At 41.6% G+C, this 22,998-nt stretch overlaps 1 non-coding gene across 1 annotated transcript; it reads left to right on the top strand.

Annotated features, from left to right (window-relative positions):
- The first annotated feature begins 20,501 nt into the window (after positions 1-20,501).
- Positions 20,502-20,605, top strand: LOC126025171 (U6 spliceosomal RNA). The gene has a single exon (XR_007501216.1). It is a non-coding gene; the product is annotated as a U6 spliceosomal RNA (small nuclear RNA).
- The last annotated feature ends 2,393 nt before the right edge of the window (positions 20,606-22,998 follow it).

Genomic DNA, 22,998 nt, shown 5'->3' with positions numbered 1-22,998 from the left:
ATATTTCTCCAGCCCCTGCTTTTTTTCTTTATTATAAGTATCCTGGTGGGGCTGGAGCAGTGGCGCAAGTGGTAGGGCGTTTGCCTTACACACGCTAACCTAGGATTAGCTAATTGATAAACTCGGTTCAATCCTCCCTGTGTCCCATATAGTCCCCCAAGCCAGGAGCTATCTCTGAGTGCATAGCCAGGAGTAACCCCAGAAAGTCACCAGGTGTGGCCCAAAAACCAAAAACCAAAAAAAAAAAAGTATTCTGAAAGCGATTTCTGAGCACAGAGCCAGGAGTAACCCCTGAGCGTCATTGGGTGTGGCCCAAAACAATAAAACAAACAAACAAACAAACAAAAACAAAAAAATCAAAGTGTCCTCGGAGCGATTTCTGAGCCCAGAGCCAGGAGTAACCCCTGAGCACCACCGGGTGTGGCCCCAAAACAAAACAAAACAAATAAAAGTATCCTGAACTGGAGTGATAGCACAGTGGTAGGGCATTTGCCTTGTACACGGATGACCCAAGATGGACCTCTCAATTCCGGGCATCACATGTGGTCCCCCAGCATGCTAGGAGCGATTTCAATTTCTGAGTGCAGAGCTAGGAGTAACCCCTAGGCGCTACTGGGTGTGTCCAAAACAAACAAACAAACAAACAAACAAAAGTATCCTTTGATGGACCAGGCAAACATGGTTGAGTTCCCACCACATATGATCCCCTGACCACTGCCAGACATATCCCCTGAGCACAAAACTAAAAGTGGCTTCTGATCACCACTGAATATGGTGATATGCCTCAAATTTTAAAACTAGGGCTGGAGAGAGTACAGGGGCTAAGGTGCATGCCTTTGTTCATAGCCAGTCAGTCCGTGGCACCAAATATGGTTTCCTGAACTGACCCCTAAGCAGAGAGCCAGGGACAATCTCAAACAAAATAAAGTAACCTTTGATGTTCAAAGAGTCAGTTTATCCTTCTCTCGCTCTCCACCAGGCCCCTCATTTTTTGTACCACACCTAACGATGGTTAAGGGCTACTCTGAATTGTTGCTTTGAGATTGCTCCCAGAGTTCTCAGAAGATCATGTGTTGCTGAAGATTGAACCTACCCTCTGGCATGTATGGCTTGTACATAGCCCTTTGAGCTATCCCCCAGGCTCTAAGTTTTTGTTTTATTTTGATTTGGGGCCACACCCAGCAATACTTTGAGGTTACTCCAGGTTCTGCACTCAAGAATCACTCCTGTCAGTTCACAGTGACCTTATGGGTGCCAGGGATGGAACCCGGGTTGGCCATGTGTAAGGCAAGCACCCTAAGCTAACTGTACTATGTCTCCAGTCCCTAAAAGAATATTTGAGGGGGCCGGGCGGTGGCGCTAGAGGTAAGGTGCCTGCCTTGCCTGCGCTAGCCTTGGATGGACCGTGGTTCGATCCCCCGGTGTCCCATATGGTCCCCCAAGCCAGGAGCGACTTCTGAGCACATAGCCAGGAGTAACCCCTGAGCATCACCGGGTGTGGCCCAAAAACCAAAAAAAAAAAAAAGAATATTTGAGATTGTGCAAGGACACTGTGTGTACCTGAATACTCTGGTTTTTAAAGCTTCTACATTTTTCCATCCAGCCCCTTGTCACCATACATCTCAAAGAAAAGAATCAGGAAGCTGTGAAGAAAGCTCAAGCAGCAGAGCACATACACAGAAGATAGAAACAAGGCTCTGAGTTCTAGCACCAAGTCCCAAGCACTCCACCGGTGACCAACATGCCAGCATTGCTGAGGCCTATAAAAGATAAACAGTGGAGGGTATAAAAATTTAAAAAACAAAATAGTGCAGGGTACAAGGAAGTTAACACTGTGCTTTTCTAAGCACCTCCACAAGTGATTACTAAGCATAGAAACAGGAGTAAGTCCTGAGCACCTCTGGGTGTGGCTCAAAGATCCAAAACAAAACAAAGCAAAAACTCTGTAATATCCTTAAAAGATAAGATAACACATCATGAGGGCCAGAGCGATAGCGCAGTGGTAGAGCATTTGCCTTTCATGTGGCATATCCAAGATGAACTTCAGTTGGATCCCTGGCATCCCACATGGTCGCCCAAGCCAAGAGCAATTTCTGAGCGCATAGCTAGGAGTAACCCCTGAGCATCACCGGGTGTGGCCCCAAAAAACAAACAAAACAAAAGATGGGCCGGAGAGATAGCACAGCCGTAGGGCATTTGTTTGCCTTGTATGTGGAAGGACTGTGGTTTGAATCCCGGCATCCTATATGGTCCCCCGAGCCTGCCAGGAGCGATTTCTGAGCGTAGAGCCAGGAGTAACCCCTGACTGCTGCTGGGTGTGACCCCAAAACAAAACAAAACAACAACAATAACAAAAAAAAAAACTTAAAATGGGCCTATTATACTGGCAGGCTGGTGGTTTGGGATGCATTTGGGGAACACTGGTGGAAGGAGGTAGACGCTGGTGATGGGATTGACACTGATTCATTGTATGTCTGAAACCCAATGTGAAGGACTTTGTAAATCACAACGGTTTAAATAAAATAAAATTAGGGGCCGGAGAGATAGCATGGAGGTAAGGCGTATGCTTTCCATGCAGAAGGTCAGTGGTTTGAATCCTGGCCTCCCATATGGCCACCCCGAGCCTGCCAGGAGTGATTTCTGAGCATAGAGCCAGGAGTAACCCTTGAGCACTGCTGGGTGTGACCCCAAAACCAAAAATAAATAAATTAAATTAAATTAAAAAAGAAAAGAAAAGAAAAGACGGGGCCAGGAAGGTGGCGCTAGAGGTAAGGTGTCTGCCTTGCAAGCGTCCCATATGGTCCCCCCCAGTCAGAAGTGATTTCTGAGCACATAGCCAGGAGTAACCCCTGAGCGTCAAACGGGTGTGGCCCAGAAACCAAAAATCAAAAAAAAAAGAAAGAAAGAAAGAAAGAAAAGAAATAAATATTAGGCTTGAGGGTGTGCTCAGTTTTAAAGTTCAAGCTTTACGTGCATGAAGCCCTGAGTTTGGTCCCCAGTACCACCAAAGAAAATAAAAAAAGAAGGAAGTGAAAAGATTCAAAGAACAAGAAAGAATTATTGGAATTTAAAAACTCAAATTTAGAGTATTCATTCCTTTTTTTTTTTTTTTTCCTTTAGGACCACACCCTGTGACGGTCAAGGGTTACCTCTGGCTATGTGTTCAGAAAACGCTCCTGGCTCGGGGGACCACTTGGGAAGCTGGGAGATGGAATCAAGGTCCTTCCTAGATCTGCCGCATGCAAGGCAAACAAATGCCCTACCACTGTGCTATCGCTCCGGCCCCAGAGTTTTCATTTCTATCTAATAAACCTAAGAGACTAGGTCTTCCACATTCCAGATTGTAGACAACATGTGTAGGTTGTGTCTTCTCCAAGAGTCTTCAAGGAAGTGCTTCATTCACGATTTCCAGTGGCATCCTACTACCCAGAACTTGAATATATTTAGATGTCGTGGATCTTAGTCTGGATGACCAGATGCTTAAAAAAAATTAGGGTGTAAAACAAAACAAAACACGGATTCTATCAGTAATTAAGAGACAATTGAGGAACTGTCCAAGGAAAAAAGAAAGAGAAGAAAAACATATGCCATGGGGTAAGGGCAGGAGGAAAACTGGGGACATTGGTGGCAGGAAAAGTGCACTGGTGAAGGGATAGATGTTAGAACAATGTATAATTGAAACTCATTCAGAAACAACTTTGTAAAAAAAAATTTTTTTTTTTTTTTTTGGTTTTTGGGTCACACCAGCAGCACTCAGGGATTACTCCTGGCTCTACGCTCAGAAATCGCTCCTGTCAGGCTCGGGGAACCATATGGGATGCCGGGATTCGAACATTAACCTTCTGCATGCAAGGCAAACACCTTACCTCAATGCTATCTCTCCGGCCCCTGTACATTTTTTTAATTAAATTATTTTTAAGTTGATGGGGCCGAAGAGATTCCCCGCATTCTATTTGATCCCTGAGCCTGCCAGGGGTGATTTCTGAGTGCAGAACCAGGAGTAACCCCTGAGCGCCACTGGGTGTGGCCCAAAAAGTAATCAATCAGTAAAGTTAAAAACATATTTTTATTCAGTCACATTTGTTATGATAGTTTTCAGTGTAATTATTTCTGTGACTGCACCAAACAATCTCTGTGGTAAGCTTCATGTCGGGAGTTGGATCCTCCATTCCTCCTCAATTTTGTCTTTGAGAATCATTACACAAATGAACGAGGGAAGTAGAAAGTCTGTCTAGAGTACAGGCCACTGTGGGGTGGGGAGGAGGGACACTTGGGATATTGGTGATGGGAATGTTGCACTAGTTGAGGAACTTTCTCATGAAGCAAAGGAAAATATTTCTAAAAAGTAGAGAGATTTCTAGAGAGAATAGATGTTATATTATTATATATCATTACATTTCATAAAACTAGCTTAAATTTACTCTTTATAATAATGATGACATTAGAATCACTGTAAAAATTATATTTTTATTCAATAAAACATAAAACAGTAAAAATGGACATTTTCACATCAGAAACTAATCTTACCTACTTTTACCTACTTGAACTTTTACTGTGTGCTAGGCATTGCTGCAAGCTCTTAATATATATTAAGCCAGAGTTGTAGCGAGAATAGGAACTAAAGTTCTTTCCTTGCTACTAATTCCAGTTCAATTTTTCACACACTATGGTCACCCAAGTACCACTAGGAGTAACTCCCCCACCAAAAATAAAATACAGAGGCTAGAGCAATAGCACAGAGGATAGTGCATTTGCCTTACATGTGGCTGACCCGGGACCGATCCAGGTTCAATCTCTGGTATCCCATATGGTCTCCTGACTGACAGCAGCAATTTCTGAGTACAGAACCAGGAGTAACCCCTGAGTGCCACCAAATGTAGCCCAACTACCCTCAAAATAAAATAAATGGGGGCTGGAGAGATAGCATGGAGGTAAGGCGTTTGCCTTTCATGCAAGAGGTCATCGGTTCGAATCCCAGCATCCCATATGGTCCCCCGTGCCTGCCAGGAGCAATTTCTGAGCATGGAGCCAGGAGTAACCCCTGAGCACTGCCGGGTGTGACCCAAAAACCACAAAAAAAAAAAAAAATAATAAAATAAAATAAATGAATAAATAAATAAAAATAAAATGGAGCAAGGAGTAGAAACTGACTGAGCACAGTCAAGTGTGGTGCTAAATCCATAAAACAAAAAACCCATATATTAATCCATTTCATCTTCAAAATAACAATGTGAGTACAGTTATTATCTCAATATTACAAAAAGTTAAGAGGCATAAAAGATTATATAAATTATTCAAAATAGGGGCCAGAGTGGTGGCCCAAGGCGTAAGGCATCTGCCTCGCAAGCGCTAGCCTGGGATGGACTGTGATTCAATCCCCTGGCATCCCATATGGTCCCCCAAGCCAGGAGTGATTTCGGAGCACATAGCCAGGAGTAACCCCTGAGATTCAAACCAGGTGTGGCCCAAAAACAAACAAAAAATAAAATTACACAAAATCACTAAGGTAGTAAACGTTTAGGCTGTGCTACAGGTGGGAGTGGGTTTGGATGTCAGTACAGATAACTCACATATGCATCAAGAGGACATCAAAAGATTTATTATGCATATAATGAGTCTACATGACTCTATTGCCCAAGCAGGCTAAATAAGATATCAAGAGAGGCAGGAAGAACGACTGTCATTGGCTTTGATTGTGGCTAGAGTAGGCTGCAATTGAGAGTTTTCAAGTACAAGTGAAGGCTTGCATGATTTGAACTTCCTGAAGAAAGGAGAATTTGGCTTATTGTTTTGTCTACTGGTGGAGCAAGAGAAGAGATAGGGGTGAGGACTGAGATATGTTCACTGTCACATATAAAAAGCATAAGGGCTGGAGAAATAGCGGCGTTTGCCTTGCAAGCAGCCAATCCAGGACTTAAGATTTTTGGTTCGAATCCCGGTGTCCCATATGGTCCCCCATGCCTGCCAGGAGCTATTTCTGAGCAGATAGCCAGGAGTAACCCCTGAGCGCCGTCAGATGTGACCCCAAAACCTAAATAAATAAATAAATAAATAAATAAATAAATAAATAAAAAGCAGAGTCTGGGGGCCTGAGCAATAGCACAGCAGATAGAGTGTTTGCCTTGCATGTGGCCAACATGGGACATCCCAGGCATCCCATTTGGTACCTCGAGCCTGTCAGGACTGATTTCTGAGTGCAGAGTTAGGAGTAGCCCCCAGCACTGCCAGCTGTGGCCCTAAAACAAAACAAAAAGCAGAGTCCACTTCCCCAGCTTTCCTCCCTTCCCTTTGTTGTATCTCAATGTCCAGTGTGTTGGGGAGGGAGAGGATGGGAGACTGGAAAGCTCATCACTTGGTTTCAGTGCTCATATATTTGGTTGTGGTGCTCACTGGAAAACTCATTTGTTGTGGTGCTAGGAAGCATCTCAATTATGTGGATCTGATGTTGTTGTAGATTGTACTTTTGCCTCACTATCTGCAAGCACTGAGTCACAAGTGTCTAGGGAGAAATAGATTACACACACCAGAAATCAAGACTTCCCAAAAGTAATGTAGGAGGACAAGACAATACTTTTCAAAATTCTGAGGGATAATCATTTCTAACATTTGGTAGTTTGGGCTGCCCTAACAAAATAGACTGAATGACTTGAAAGCCACTATTTATCATGGCCTGGAAGTTGAGAAGTTTAAAATCAAGATGCTGGCAAATCTGGCAAAGACCAAATTTCTGGTTTTAGATATCAGTCTTTTGCTATCATCTCACAGGGCTACTCAGTGGTGAAAGATATGCAAGGACTTTCTTTCCTAAACACACTCATCTTAAACATCTGGCCAGACTCTCATGGTCTTCTAAAAGCTCCACATCCAAATACAGTAACACTGAGAATTCAGTGTTAAACTATGAATTAGGGGTTGGGGGTGAGGGAGTCATTAGAAACTATATCTATATTATCATTAAGTGTGAGGGTGGAACAAAATCACTTTTAGACCATCAAGAGTTCAAGAGCTCTTGGATGACTGTGTCATCAAAATTAAAAAGTAATTTAATTTTGGTGGGGATCACACCTAGCTGTGGTCTTACTCCTGCCTCTGTGCCCAGATGCAACCAGGATGAGCTGCATGTAAGGCAAATCCCTTAGTGCCTGTATTATCTCGCCTTTTTGTTTGTTTGTGTGTTTTTGTTGTTGTTGTTGTTTTGTTTTTGTTTGTTTGTTTTTTGGGCCACACCCGGTGTTGCTCAGGGGTTACTCCTGGCTGTCTGCTCAGAAATAGTTCCTGGCAGGCACGGGGGACCATATGGGACACCAGGATTCGAACCAACCACCTTTGGTCCTGGATTGGCTGCTTGCAAGGCAAACACCGCTGTGCTATCTCTCCGGGCCTGTTTGTGTGTTTTTGGGTCTCACCCAGCAGTGCTCAGGGGTTACTCATGGCTCTGCACTCAGAAATTGCTCCTGGAAGATTCCAGGGACCGTATGGGATGCCTAGGACAGACCCCTAGGGAGTCAAACTGGGGTTCGTTCTGTGTTGGCTGCATGTAAGGCAAATGCCCTACTGCTGTGCTATCGCTACAGCCCTTTGTATTATTTCTTGGGCCCCTTGTTAACTCACTTAATTCTAGTTTTTTTTTTGTTTTTTTTTTGTTTTTTTTTTTTTTTTGCTCAGGGGTTACTCCTGGCTGTCTGCTGAGAAATAGCTCCTGGCAGGCACGGGGGGACACTGGGATTTAAACCAACCACCTTTGGTCCTGGATCGGCTGCTTGCAAGGCAACAACGCCGCTGTGCTATCTCTCCGGGCCCAATTCTAGTTTTTCAAATGAGAAATTTTTTTTTTTTTGGTGGTTTTTGGGTCACACCTGGCAGTGCTCAGGAGTTACTGGCTCCATGCTCAGAAATTGCTCCTGGCAGGCACGGGGGACCATATGAGACGCCGGGATTCGAACCGATGACCTTCTGCATGAAAGGCAAACACCTTACCTTCATGCTATCTCTCCGGCCCCCAAATGAGAAAATTTTTGTAAATCACTCAAGTACCTTGTTGATGGTCACATAATGTATTAGTTTTCTTTTGCTTCTGTAAGCAAATAATGGTTTAACACAACAGCAATGTATATCTTACAGTTCTGGGAACCAGAAGTGCTTACTAAATTCAGTGATCTAAAGTCAAGGTGTCTTCCACTTGGAGGCTCTAGAAGTTTTCTTTCCTTTTCCATTGTAGTTTCCTGCATTCTTTGTAACATGGTCCTTCTTCTGTCTTCACAGGCAGCAGCTGAGCTAGCATCCTTTCTCCCTTTGATTTCTTTTTTTTTCTCTCTCTGATTCTGATTACTCTCCCTTTCTCCTTAGGGATTGTCATACCTGGCTATTCAGGATAATCTCTCTAAGTCAAAATTATTAATTTAATCTATACACCCATATACAGTACCTTTGACCATGTATGGTAACATTCCCACAGGTAAGGATTGGAACATAGGCATCTTTCTTTTCTTTTTCTTTCTTCTTTCTTTCTTTCTTTCTTTCTTTCTTTCTTTCTTTCTTTCTTTCTTTCTTTCTTTCTTTCTTTCTTTCTTTCTTTCTTTCTTTCTTTCTTTCTTTCTTTCTTTCTTTCTTTCTTTCTTTCTTTCTTTCTTTCTTTCTTTCCTTCTTTCTTTCTTCTTTCTTCCTTCTTTCTTCTTTCTTTCTATCTTTCTTTCTACTTTCTTTCTTTCTTTCTTCTTTCTTTCTTCTTTCTTTCTTCTTTCTTTCTTCTTTCTTTCTTTCTTTCTTTCTTTCTTTTTCTTTCTTCCTTCCTTCCTTCCTTCCTCTTTCCTTCCTTCCTTCCTTCTTCCTTCCTTCCTTCCTTTCTTCTTTCTTTCTTTCTTTCCTTCTTTCTTTCTTTCTTCTTTCTTTATTTATTTCTTTCTTTCTATCTTTCTTTCTTTCTTTCTTTTTCTTTCTTCCTTCCTTCTTCCTTCCTTTCTTCCTTCCTTCCCTTTCTTTCTTTCTTTCTTTCCTTCTTTCTTTCTTCTTTCTTTCTTTCTTTCTTTCTATCTTTCTTTCTTCTTTCTTTCTTTCTTCTTTCTTCCTTCCTTCCTTCCTTCTTTCTTTCTTTTTTTCTTTCTCTCTCTCTCTCTTTCTTTCTTTCTTTCTTTTTTTTCTTTTTTTTTTTGGTTTTTGGGCCACACCCGTTTGACGCTCAGGGGTTACTCCTGGCTATGTGCTCAGAAATCGCCCCTGGCTTGGGGGGACCATATGGACGCCAGGGGATCGAACCGCGGTCCATTCCTTGGTAGCGCTTACAAGGCAGACACCTTATCTCCAGCGCCACCTTCCCGGACCTCTTTCTTTCTTTCTTTCTTTCTTTTTCTTTCTTTCTTTCTTTCCTTTCTTCCTTCTTCCTTCCTTCCTTCCTTCCTTCCTTCCTTCCTTCCTTCCTTCCTTCCTTCCTTCCTTCCTTTCTTTCTTTCTTTCTTTCTTTCTTTCTTTCTTTCTTTCTTTCTTTCTTTCTTTCTTTCTTTCTTTCTTTCTTTCTTTCTTTCTTTCTTTCTTCTTTCTTTGCTCTCTTTCTTTCTTACAAAGGGGAAGAGAGATTCAGAAAAGAGAGAGACAGAGAGTAAAATAGAGAGAATATGTGTGTGTGGGAGAGAGAGAGAAAGTGAGTGAGAGAGGGGGGGTATCTTTGAGGAGACACAATTTAGCTTTTCACACACAGTTGGATGGAGTCAGGACACAAATCTAGGCAACCTTGGGACTAGAGAGATAGTACAGTGTGTAGGAGAGGGCTTTTCTTGCACAAGACTGGCTCAAGATTGATCCCTGGCATTCCATTTGGTCCCCCAAGCACCAGCAGGATTAATTCCTAAATACAGAGCCTGAAATAAGCCCTGAGCATCATCAGATGTGGCCCCCAAACAAAACAGAACAAAAATCTAGAAAATCTAGCTCCAAAGTCCTTACTCTTATTCTTTATGTCCTGCTGCCTATGTGTTAATTTTTCCATAATTATCATGCTGACATTGAAAATGGATTTAAAAAAAATTGGAACATAATCACACTGGGAGAATGAGGAAAAAGAAAACATGTGGTGAGTAACATAAGAATGAATTCCCCCTCCAAAAAAAAAAAGAATGAATTCCCCTACATCACAGAAAAATGGGAGGTTGAAGAGGTAGCAAAGCTGTGGGGTGTTTGCCTTGATGTGACCAACCCTGGAAGGACCTTGTTTTGATTCCTAGTGTCTCATATGGTCCCCCGAGCCTACCAGGAGCGATTTCTGAGTACAGAGCCAGTAGTAACCCCTAAGCACTGCCGGTATGACCCCCCCAAAAAAACAAACCCACACAATCCCCAAATACAAAACTTAAAAAAGAGCAGATAGATATCATCAAGTTATGAATCCATGAAGATCTATATAAAACTAGAAACAGTTCACTGGGAGGAGGATTATCTCAGAGGTAGAGAAGACTAAAGATTTTCATTAAAAGCCTTGCAAAACCAACTGGTTTAGTCCAACCTGTATGGACATTACTTTGATTAAAGACTTTCATTGGGAAATCGTAGGTGTGAAGAGATTGTTTATGGAGTTTCTATTTGCAGTGTCCTGTCTGCCGGTCTTTACGCTCATGTTCCTGACCTTCTCTCAGGATCCTGTTTCTTCCTTCTGGCTCCTTATAATGATTAGATTTGTCTGAGTTCTTCAGCCTGGACACACTGTTGGTAGACACAGCTTTGGTATTTGTTCCTGCCTCCAAAGGCTGACATTCTGGGTGTCTAAACCTCTGCTGTCAGATGGTGGGCGGGTGGGGAGCCTTTGCTAAATAAAAAGTAAATTGGATGTTATGGCTGCTAGACACAGCCTGAATGCAGAGCAGTTCTGTCCCAGGTTTATGTCTTTAAAGTCAAAGAGCAGATATCAGAAGTAGACACACATCGGGTGTGATCATCCAAGAAACAATAAAGTGAGAAGCCAGGTTATAGAGCTAATGTGAATAAATGATAAAATGGGGAGGGTGAAGTAAGGGGAAAAAGTTTCTTCTAAAAATAATAAAAACCCAGGAATGGGTAATGGAGAGAAGTTGATTTGGGGAAAATCAATGTGCTATCCCTAGTGGGTTGCAGATCTGTCTTATTAAGAACATTTACAAATACACCAGTGCTTTTATCAGATTCATGACAGTTCGTTCTTTTCTGCCCTTGAAAATTAGGCATGAACCTAGGAATTGCATGTGTGAAAGCAATGTGTGTTATTTCTAGACAGGTATCATTATATATGTATATATATATGTATATATAATTTTTTGGCCACACACAGTGATATTCAAGGGTTACTCCTGGCTCTGTGCTCGGGAATTGCTCCTGGCAGACTCTAGGGTCCATATGATTTGCTGGAGATAGAATTTGGACTGGCTGTATGCAAGGCAAGTGCCCTCCCGCTGTGTTATCATTCACATCCCTAGACAGACATCTTAAGAACCAGAACACTGGAGCCTGAACAATAGTATAGCATGTAGTACTTTTGCCTTGCATGCAGCTGACCAGAGTTAAATCCCCAGATCCACATATGGTTCCTGGTGTCCCTACAAGGAGTGATCCCTGAATATAGAGCCAGGAGTAATCCTTGCAAACTTCTGGTGTGACTCCAAAAGCAAAATCTAAGAGGGTTAGAACATGATATGCCACCAGCTTCCCATTATACTAATCACATGTGATCACATAGAGATCACATATTGGTGTAGAGAGCCAGAATGGTGGGTCTGTTGAATAACTAAAAGGAATGGAGTCCCCTGCTGGCTGACAATAGACAGTGAGACTAATTTTTCTCTCTCCTCTACCTCCTCAAACCAGAAAGCAGCATAGTTTTGAGGCATGTACTGGAGCTATATTACAAGTCCTATTAAGAGTTAACTTTTGGGCCCGGAGAGATCCAGGACCAAAGGTGGTTGGTTCGAATCCCGGTGTCCCATATGGTCCCCCGTGCCTGCCAGGAGCTATTTCTGAGCAGACAGCCAGGAGTAAGCCCTGTGCACTGCCCGGTGTGGCCCAAAAACCAAAAACCAAAAAAAAACAAAAAACAAAAACAAAAAAAAAAAACAAAAAAACAAAAAAACAAGAGTTAATTTTTTTTTTGAGTCACACCCGGCAGTACTTACTAGGGGTTACTCCTGGATTTCTGCTCAGAAGTTGCTCCGTTGCTCCTAGCAGGCTCAGGGGACCATATGAGATGTCAGGAATTGAACCTGGGTCCATTCTGGTTTGGTCATGTACAAGGCAAACACCTTACTGCTGTGCTATCACTCCGGCCCAAGAGTTAACTTTGTAAATTAAAATTTTAATGATTTAAATTAGGTTTAAAATCCTATATAAAGAGGGGCCAGAATGAGTGCACAGCAGTAGGGTGTTTGCCTTGCACGTGGCCAATCTAGGACGGACCTGGGTTTGATCTCCGGTGTCTCATATATGGTCTCCGGAGCCAGGAGTGATTTCTGAGCACATAGGCAGGAGTCACCCCTGAGCATCACAGGGTGTGGCCTCAAAAATACCACATAAAGATATGAACTATAGATTGACATCTCACTATGTGTTCTACTATAAGCTTCACGCACCTACTAACAAAGTTCCAGTACTCACGATCAGACTGACCTCTTACATCCATCCATTCCTCTTACCCTTCTTCCCCTTCCTTTATGGTAATCATCAATCAGTATAAGGTTATTCCAGTGATTTATTAGTTTGCTTTGGTCATTTATAGTCTACATATGAGAAAAATAACCAGCATTGTTCTCGTTTTCTCACTCAATTTTTTAGCATAATCAAGTTCCACCCATGAAGTTTTCTTTGAAATAGTTATGTAGTATACCATTCCATTCCAATATTAAAATTGCTTTATTCAGTCATCTATCAATGGACATTTAGAATGTTCCAGCTTAGCTACTGGAATAAAGTTTGTTTGTTTGTTTCTCTTTCTTTCTTTCTTTCTTTCTTTCTTTCTTTCTTTCTTTCTTTCTTTCTTTCTTTCTTTCTTTCTTTCTTTCTTTCTTTCTTTCTTTCTTTCTTTTCTTTCTTTCTTTCTTTCTTTCTTTCTTTCTTTCTTTCCTTTCTTTCTTTCTTTCTTTCTTTCTTTCTTTCTTCCTTCCTTCCTTCCTTTCTTTCTTTCTTTCTTTCTTCTTTCTTTCTTTCTTTCTTTCTTTCTTTCTTTCTTTCTTTCTTTCTTTCCTTTCTTTCTTTCTTTCTTTCTTTCTTTCTTTCTTTCTTTCTTTCTTTCTTTCTTTCTTTCTTTCTTTCTTTCTTTTCTTTCTTTCTTTCTTTCTTTCTTTCTTCTTCCTTCTTTCTTTCTTTCTTTCTTTCTTTCTTTCTTTCTTTCTTTCTTTCTTTCTTCCTTCTTCCTTTCTTTCTTTCTTTCTTTCTTTCTTTCCTTTCTTTCTTTCTTTCTTTCTTTCTTTCTTTCTTCTTTCTTTCTTTCTTTCTTTCTTTCTTTCTTTCTTTCTTTCTTTCTTTCTTTCTTTCTTTCTTTCTTTCTTTCTTTCTTTCTTTCTTTCTTTCTTTCTTTCTTTCTTTCTTTCTTTCTTTCTTTCTTTCTTTCTTTCTCTCTCCTCTCTCTCTCTCCTCTCTCTCCTCTCTCTCTCTCTCTCTCTCTCTCTCTCTCTCTCTCTCTCTCACACACACACACACACACACATATCTGGAAGCACTCAGAGGTTACTCCTGGCTTTACACTCATAAATCGCTCCTGGCAGGCTTCGGGACCATATGGGATGCCGAGATTCGAACCACCGTCCTTCTGTATGCAAAGCAAACACCTTGCCTCCATGCTATCTCTCCAGCCCTGTGGAATAAAGTTTCTATGAACATAAGGTACATATATTTTTAAATTAGTGTTTTTATTATCTTTGTATTAATACTAAGGTGTGGTATTACTGGGTCATATTTTATTTCTATTTTTGTGATTTACAGAAATCTTCATACCATTTTACATAGCTTCATGAATTTTCATTTCATCAATTGTGTTCATGAGTTCTTTTTCTCCACACCCTCTCCAACCAGACTGTTTCTGGCATCTTTAATACATGCCATTCTCAAAAATAAAATAAAATAAAAATAAATAAAATAAAAATATATGCCATTCTCATTGGTTGATGTGAAAATGGGTTGTGATTTTTTTTTGGGGGGGCCACACCCGTTTGATGCTCAGGGTTTACTCCTGGCTAAGCGCTCAGAAATTGCCCCTGGCTTGGGGGGACCATATGGGATGCTGGGGGATCGAACTGTGGTCCTTCCTTGGCTAGCTCTTGCAAGGCAGACACCTTACCTCGAGCACCACCTCACCGGCCCCGGGTTGTGATTTTTTTTTTTTTTTTTTTTTTTTTTTTTTGGTTTTTGGGCCACACCCATTTGACGCTCAGGGGTTACTCCTGGCTATGTGCTCAGAAATCGCCCCTGGCTTGGGGGGACCATATGGGACGCCGGGGGATCGAACCGCGGTCCTTCCTTGGCTAGCGCTTGCAAGGCAGACACCTTACCTCCAGCGCCACCTACCCGGCCCCAGGGTTGTGATTTTTTAAAACAATTTTATTTTTTGCTTTTGGGCCAGACCTGACAGCTCTCAGGAGTTACTCCTGGCTTTGTGCTCAGATATTGCTCCTGGCAGGCTCTGGAATTGAACCCGGGTCCATCCCAGATCAGCAGCATGCCAGGCAAATGCCTTACAGCTGTGCAATTGCTCCGGCCCCAGTTGTGATTTTTCTTTTTCTTCTTCTTTTTTTTTTTTTTTTTTTGTGGTTTTTGGGTCACACCCGGCAGTGCTCAGGGGTTTTTCCTGGCTCCAGGCTCAGAAATTGCTCCTGGCATGCACGGGGGACCATATGGGATGCCGGGATTCGAACCGATGACCTTCTGCATGAAAGGTAAATGCCTTACCTCCATGCTATCTCTCCGGCCCCGTGATTTTGCTAATGTAATAATTTTAGAGATGTGAGGAGAGAGAGAGGTGTTCTAGAGAAAGTATGAACTTCTCTAGAGTAGAACAAACTTCTGCTTTTTTTTTTTAAAAGCTCACTAGTTTTTATTTTGCCCTAGTAAATAAATTCTACATTTTATGGGTCTATTAGTCATTTGTATGTTTTATTTGGAGAAGTGTCTATTCACTTATCTCTATTTTGTAATTGAGGTTTTTACTTGAGTTGTGTGAATTACTTCTGTAATGAAACTTTTTAGCCTAATGTAGCCCCATTTGTCTTGCTTTTGTCTCCTTTGCCATGGAAGATGAATTTCCAAATACATCTCTGTGGACTATGAATCTCTGTGGACTGTGAACTCTATGGTTTCTAGTCTTATAGCCATTTGGGGTAATTGTTGTGTATTGTTAAATTATGCTCTAATTTCACTTTTTGTTTGTTTGTTTGTTTGTATTTGGCTTACACCTGACAGCCCTCAGGGATTATGCCTGAGTCTGTGCTTAGAAGTCACTCCTGGCAGGCACAGGGGACCAAATGGGATGCTAGAATTCCACCATCTGTTCAAATTAGTTGCATTCAAGGCAAATGCCCTACCACTGTGCTATCTCTCCGGTCCCCTAATTTCACTTTTTTAAAAAAATTCTTTTTGCATTTGGCTGTCCAGTTTTCCCAGCACTATTTTATTTGTGTGTGTATATGAAGTAATATCATGTTCACTGAAACTTATTTTAAAAGATGTGAGGAAAAAGAAAAAGAAGAACTTATTTGAGAGAGAACACAGGCTTCTCCAGAGTGAAAATGAGCAAACAAACAAACAAACAAATAGGGACATCTTAGCAACTGGTGGACCTAGATTTGATGATCCCTGGCATCCTATATGATTCCCTCATGGGCACCACCAGGGGTAATCCCTGAGTACAGAGCCAGGAGTACCCCTAAGCATTGATGGAAGTGGCCCCCAAAACAAAACATATATATGTGTGTTGTATGTGTGTGTGTGTGTGTACATACACACACACTGATGAGAAATCAAGGCTGTGTAGACAAACATATGTTATCAGCACTACTAACCAGAAACATTTGATATAAGTTCTTTAGTATAATAAACCCCAGATGAGAGTTTAGTTGGTCAATGAAAGTTTCCAGGGCCCGGAGAGATAGCACAGTGGCATTTGCCTTGCAAGCAGCAGATCCAGGACCAAAGGTGGTTGTTTCAAATCCCCGTGTCCCATATGGTCCCCCGTGCCTGCCAGGAGCTATTTCTGAGCAGACAGCCAGGAGTAACCCCTGAGCAACGCCGGGTGTGGCCCCAAAACAAAAACAAAAACAAAAACAAAAAAAGAAAGTTTCCAAACTTCTGGGGCCGGAGACATAGCACAGTGGTAGGGTATTCATTCACCTTGCACGTGGCCAACCCAGGATAGACCTGAGATCCCATATGGGATCGAGGCATCTCATATGGTCCTTCAAGTCTGTCAGGAGTGACTTCTGAGCACAGAGCCAGGAGTAACCCCTGAGCTCCACTGAGTGTGGCCCAAAAACAAAAACAAATACAAAACAAAAAAAAAATGTCCTAGGCTTCTTTTGGCTTTAATTATCTGAATATTTATTTTTTAATTCTTCTATGTTAAGGACATTTGGAGTAATGAGTTCTTTCTTCACCTAGTATATATTTTTGTTTGTGGTCCCCTTCCTTTTTTTTCTTTCTTTCTTTCTTTTTTTTTTTTTATGGTTTTTGGGTCACACCCGGCAGTGCTCAGGGGTTATTCCTGGCTCTATGCTCAGAAATCGCTCCTGGCAGGCTTGGGGGGGGCCATATGGGATGCCGGGATTTGAACCACCATCTTTCTGCATGCAAGGCAAACACCTTGCCTCCATGCTATCTCTCCGGCCCTATCTCTTTCATTTTTGTCTAGAATTTCTATTATATCATCATGACTACCTTCTTTATACAGTTTCCCAACATGCACATACCCCCGAACTGTTTATTCATGATAAACTTTAAAGATTCACACTGTGAATACATTAGAAGAACCCAGATACCCAATTTAAGTTGGGCAAACTATTATTTTTACATAGTAGCTTGCATGCTGAAAGCAAAGCCCACAGGATCTCAGCACATCTCAGAAGCAAAATTCCAGAAATGTCTCCGGGTTCCAAATTTACCTCTCCTGTAATGGAAAATCCAGGGCTGTCCTTTATGCTGAGGTGGTAATTTGGAATTGCACAATCTTGTGTTCTCTTCCCAGGACTGCCAAAAACCCAAACACTCTAGAGAAGCTCTCTCCCCACTAACACGTTGTTCATTTAGCAATTAGAGCTGTCAGAGAGACACCTGTCTCTGTCCCTGAGCAGGAAGCTGTTGGCAGAGTTGGGATTTCAGGGTCTAGAAAGAAGAACAGTGTGTCATATCTGTGATTTCTTCAGCACTTATTAAAACTTGTATTGTGGCAAATAATTCTGTAATAATGGCACCTAGATGGTATAGTCAGAAAGGAAGTCAGACAGGACAGATAGGATAAAAGTAATGACAGGAATGAACTGTGTTGCTTGCAGATACGGGTACTGCTACCTCTATTCATAACTCCATTCAGCACCCCACAACTGAGGAAGACCCTTTAATTTGCTTTCTAGCTCTCATATATTCCACGTGAATAATAAGAATCCCCTGTTCTTATCTACTGGAATGATCAAGGACTCTCAGAATGATATACTTTGTCTGGACAATAATAAGTCTGTATTTTCCTTTTCACAGACTGAGAGAAGGGCCAGGCAAGACATTTTATTTTGGGGGGGGGTCACACCGGGCAGCGCTCAGGGACCACTCCTGGCTCTATGCAAAGGAATCGCTCCTGGCAGGATCGGGGGACCACGTGGGAAGCTGGGATTCGAACCACCGTCCTTCTGCATGCAAGGCAAATGCCACACCTCCATGCTATCTCTTCGGCCCCAGGAGTAACCCCTGAGCGCTGCCAAGTGTGACTCAAAAACCAAACACCAAAACCAAATAAATTCCCTTAAGCAAAGAAAATAAACAAATAAAAATTTACTGGTTCATTTTCACTGAAAAGTCAGTATATGATTTTTTTGTTTGTTTGTTTTTGGGCCACACCAGTGACGCTCAGGGGTTACTCCTGGCTATGAGCTCAGAAATCGTTCCTGGCTCAGGGGACCATATGGGATCCAGGGTCCATCCTGGGTCAGCGCGTGCAAGGCAAACGCCCTACTGTTGTGCTATCGCTCCGGCCCCCAGTATATGATTTTGGGGGGGTTGGGTCACACCCGGTAGCACTCAGGGGTTATTCCTGGCTCTAAGCTCAGAAATAGCTCCTGGCAGGCTCAGGGGACCATATGGGATGCCGGGATTCGAACCACCGACCCTCTGCATGCAGGGCAAACACCCTACTCCATGCTATCTCTCCAGCTCCAGTATATGATTTTTGAGTGCCCCAATTAAGTGTGTGAGCAGCACAAGCAACAGTGTAACTCCAGCACACTGAAAAATGACAAAAGGAAAGAGAAATAAACAGACAATAATAAATATTATAAATTAATTAATTATTAATTATATTAAAATAAACACATGTTAAATGAATACTGTCTACATTATATAAGCACCATGGGTGCTTATTCTTTTAATTTTTCTCTTCTCTGTCTCTGTCTCTGTCTGTCTCTGTCTCTGTCTGTCTCTGTCTGTCTCTGTCTCTCTGTCTCTGTCTCTGTCTCTGTCTCTCTCTGACTCTCTCTCTCTCTCTCTCTCTTTCTCTCTCTCCCCTTTTGGGCTACACCTGGCAGTGTTCAGAGGTTACTTCTGACTCTGCACTCACAAATTGCTCCTGGCAGTCTTGGGGACCATATGGAATGCCAGGGATCGAACATGGTCAGTCCTGGGTTGGCCATGTGCAAGGCAAACACCATTCCATTGTGCTTTCACTTTGGATCCTCTGTTCTCAGTTCTTTTTTTTTTTTTCTTTTTTTGTTTTTTGGGTCACACCCAGCAGTGCTCAGGGTTTACTCCTGTCTCTATGCTCAGAAATTGATCCTGGCAGGCTCGGGGACCATATGGGATGCCAGGATTCGAACCACTGTTCTTCTGCATGCAAGGAAAACACACTACCTCTATGCTATCTCTCCAGCCCTGTTCTCAGTTTCTATTTTTTTTCTGTTCTCAGTTCTTTTTTTTTTTTTTTTTTTGGTTTTTGGGCCACACCCGTTTGACGCTCAGGGGTTACTCCTGGCTATGTGCTCAGAAATCGCCCCTGGCTTGGGGGGACCATATGGGACGCCGGGGGATCGAACCTCGGTCCTTCCTTGGCTAGCGCTTGCAAGGCAGACACCTTACCTCCAGCGCCACCTACCCGGCCCCTGTTCTCAGTTCTTAAGTTTACCCTTCCTGCATTATAATTTTCATTAATTTTCTCAATTCCTCAATAGAATGGCATCCACTTGAAAATGAACAGTAGTAGAAATACAATATTTTTCTCCTAGACATTTGTGTAAGTCCCTCTCCAGCGTCACTTAAACATCTCAAGTACCCCTTCTCAGAGATATTTTCCTTAATCAGCCTATCTTTTTTTTTTTTTTTTTTTGGTTTTTGGGCCACACCCGGCTGTGCTCAGTAGTTACTCCTGGCTGTCTGCTCAGAAATAGCTCCTGGGGCCGGGCGGTGGTGCTAGAGGTAAGGTGCCTGCCTTGCCTGCGCTAGCCTTGGATGGACCGCGGTTCGATCCCCCGGTTTCCCATATGGTCCCCCAAGCCAGGAACGACTTCTGAGCGCATAGCCAGGAGTAACCCCTGAGCATCACCGGGTGTGGCCCAAAAACAAAAAAAAAACAAAAACAAAACAAAAAAAAAGAAATAGCTCCTGGCAGGCACGGGGGACCATATGGGACACCGGGATTCGAACCAACCACCTTTGGTCCTGGATCGGCTGCTTGCAAGGCAAATGCCGCTGTGCTATCTCTCCGGGCCCAATCAGCTTATCTTAATAATATACCTTACACCCACCAATATTTTTTGTTGTGTTGTTTTGGAACCACACCTGACTATGCTCAGGGATTACTCTTGACTTTGTGCTCAGGGATCATTCCTGGCAGGCTTGGGGGACCATATAAGATGCTTGGGATCAAACCTGGATTGGCTGCGTGTAAGGCAAATGCCCTACCAGCTGTACTATCTATCACTCTAGCCCCATCTACTGTCTATTCTATTTCTCACCTTTTCTTTTATTTCATAGCATTCCTCATTCCCTAAAACCATATTATCTTAGCTTAGATCTACTTCTGGGAAACCCAAACTATGCGAATAAGTATAATTAAAAAAGGCAAAATAAGAGTTTTTCCTGGAGTGTGTAACTTCATAAATACTCTGGCTTGGAAAGCACATTTGTCTATCACTTTTCTGGCTGATGATGAATAACAACAGGCAAAGATACACACGTACTGGTAATATGTAGTTCGAAATAGCATGTGTTCTATAGTTTCTTTTTGTGTAAGGACAAAATATATGATGAGAAATGTGTCATAGGTGATTTTGTTGTGTAAGCATAATAGAGTTTCAACAATTCTAGATGTGCTCGCTTCGGCAGCACATATACTAAAATTGGAACGATACAGAGATTAGCATGGCCCCTGCGCAAGGATGACATGCAAATTTGTGAAGCGTTCCATATTAAAAAAAAACAATTCTAGATAAACTAGCTTATTACACACCTAGGAAGGTTCTATTTACAAATTTTTGGAACCATGTCAATATGTTTTTCCTTGCTGTCTAAAAAACACTTGACTCCAATGGTAAGATATACCACTAAAGGTAATAGTATGGCTGGGCCCCAACACCATCAGTTACATCAGTATCTCTTTAATCTCTATAATCTACCTGATACCTAGTGGGTATCACGTGGGGTCCTAGGGTTGTTCTTCTGGCAGAGTCCCTACCATCCATGACTAAGGCTGTAAGTTCAGTCCTTGGCAACTGCCTCATCCCACTATCAAATTTATCCCTAGCTTTGCTGTCATCCTAATGCTGTAATAATGTGTGTGCACATTGCAACCAAGTATATGACCCTTGGCACACCTGATTCACCTGATTATTGCAATCTAAAGTACAACTCCTGGTGTGTCCCAATTAAGTGTGTGAGTAGAACAAGCAAGTGTGTGACCCTATACATTGAAAAACCCATTGCGATGGGTTTGTGGTAAATGGCTTTGACTATATTGAGAAAAAAATCATTCCATTCCCATCTTGTTGAGAATTTTTTTTTATCATGAATGGGACCTTATCAAATTCTTTCTCTGCATCTATTGATATAGTCATGTGAGTTTTAATTTTCCTTTTGCTGATGTAGTGCATTATGTTGATTGACTTGCATATATTGAACCATCCTTGCATCTCCAGAATGACTCTACTTGGTCATGGTGTATGACATTCTTGATGAGGTATTGGGTCCTATTTGCTAGGATTTTGTTGAGCATCTTTGCATCTGTGTTCATCAGGGATATTTGTCTGTATTTCTTTCTCTTTCTCTTTATTTTGGGCTTCTGTCTGCTTTTGGTATCAGGGTTATGTTAGCTTCATAAAAAATTTTTGGGAGTGTTTCTGTTTCTTCAATTTCCTGGAAAAGCCTGAAAAGTGTAGGCAGTAGGTTCTATTGGAAGGTATGAAAGAATTTGTTATTGAAATCTCTTTTTCTTTTTCTTTTTTTTTTTTTAAATCCATTTTTCAAAAGCATGGGCTTGGACTGGAGTGGTGGTGCAAGTAGTAGGGCGTTTGCCTTACACGTGCCAACCTAGGATGGATCACGGTTCGATCTCCTAACATCCCATATGGTCCCCCAAGCCAGGAGTGATTTCTGAGTGCATAGCCAGGAGTAACCCCTGAGTGTTACCAGGTGTGGCCCAAAAACCAAACCAAACCAAAACAAAACAAAAAATCAAAAGCATGGGCTTTTGTTTGGGGCAAGAATTTTTTGTTTTTGTTTTTGGGCCATACCCAGTGATGCTCAGGGGTTACTCCTGGCTATGTGCTCAGAAATTGCTCCTGGCTTAGGGGACCTATGGAATGCTGGGGGATTGAAACGCAGTCCATCCTAGGTTAGCCACATGCAAGGCAAATGCCCTATTGCTTGCGTCACCGCTCCAGTTTGGGGAATAATTTTGATTACCATTTTAATTCCCTCAATAATAATGAATTTATTCAAATATGATAGATCATCTTGGTTCAACCTTGGAAGGTTATAAGAGTCCAAGAATTTATCCATTTCTTCCAGGTTATCATGTTTTGTGACATAGTTTCTCAAAGTAATCTCTGATTAAACTTTGAATTTCTATAGTATCTGTAGTAATCTTCCCCTTTTCATCTCTAATTTGGTTTATTAAGTTTTTCTCTCTTTCTTCCTTTGTGATTTTTACTAGTGGTTTATCGATCTCATTAATTTTTTTCAAAGAACCAACTCTTGCTTTCATTGATGTTTTGGATTATTTTTTGGAATTCCCATTCATTGATTTCTGCTCCAAGCTTTATTATTTCCTTCCATCTTCCTATTTTTGGTTTATTTTGTTGATCACATCCCAATTTTATAAGCTGTGTCATTATTTATGTAGGCCCCTTCTTCCTTCCTGATGAATACTTGCAAAGCTATAAATTTTCCTCTTATAACTACTTTTTCTGTGTCCCAGATTCTGATAATTTGTGTCTTTGTTCTTATTTGTTTCCAGGAATATTTCTATTTCATCTTTGATTTAGTCTCTTACCCCCTGGTTGTTCAGTAGTGAGATGTTTAAATTTCAGGTGTTAAATTTTTTTCCAGTGTCTGCTTGTTATTCACTTCTCATTTTAGTGCATTATGATCTGAGAAGGTAGTATATACCTTTTTAATTATATATTTATTTATATCTATCTTCTTTATTTTATGTAGGTTTGTTTTATGGGCTAGCATGTGGTCTATTCTTGAGAATGACCCATGTGCATTGGAGAAAAATGTGTATACACTTTTCTGGGGGTGGAGAGTACTATATTATCTATTAGGCCAATTTTTCTCCATTGCTCCCTTCAGTGCTAATATATTCTT

Source organism: Suncus etruscus, chromosome 12, assembly GCF_024139225.1.
Source record: "Suncus etruscus isolate mSunEtr1 chromosome 12, mSunEtr1.pri.cur, whole genome shotgun sequence".
Lineage (NCBI taxonomy): Eukaryota > Metazoa > Chordata > Mammalia > Eulipotyphla > Soricidae > Suncus > Suncus etruscus.
Note: the sequence above shows the minus strand (reverse complement) of the source record. Positions and strands in the feature narration are given on the sequence as shown.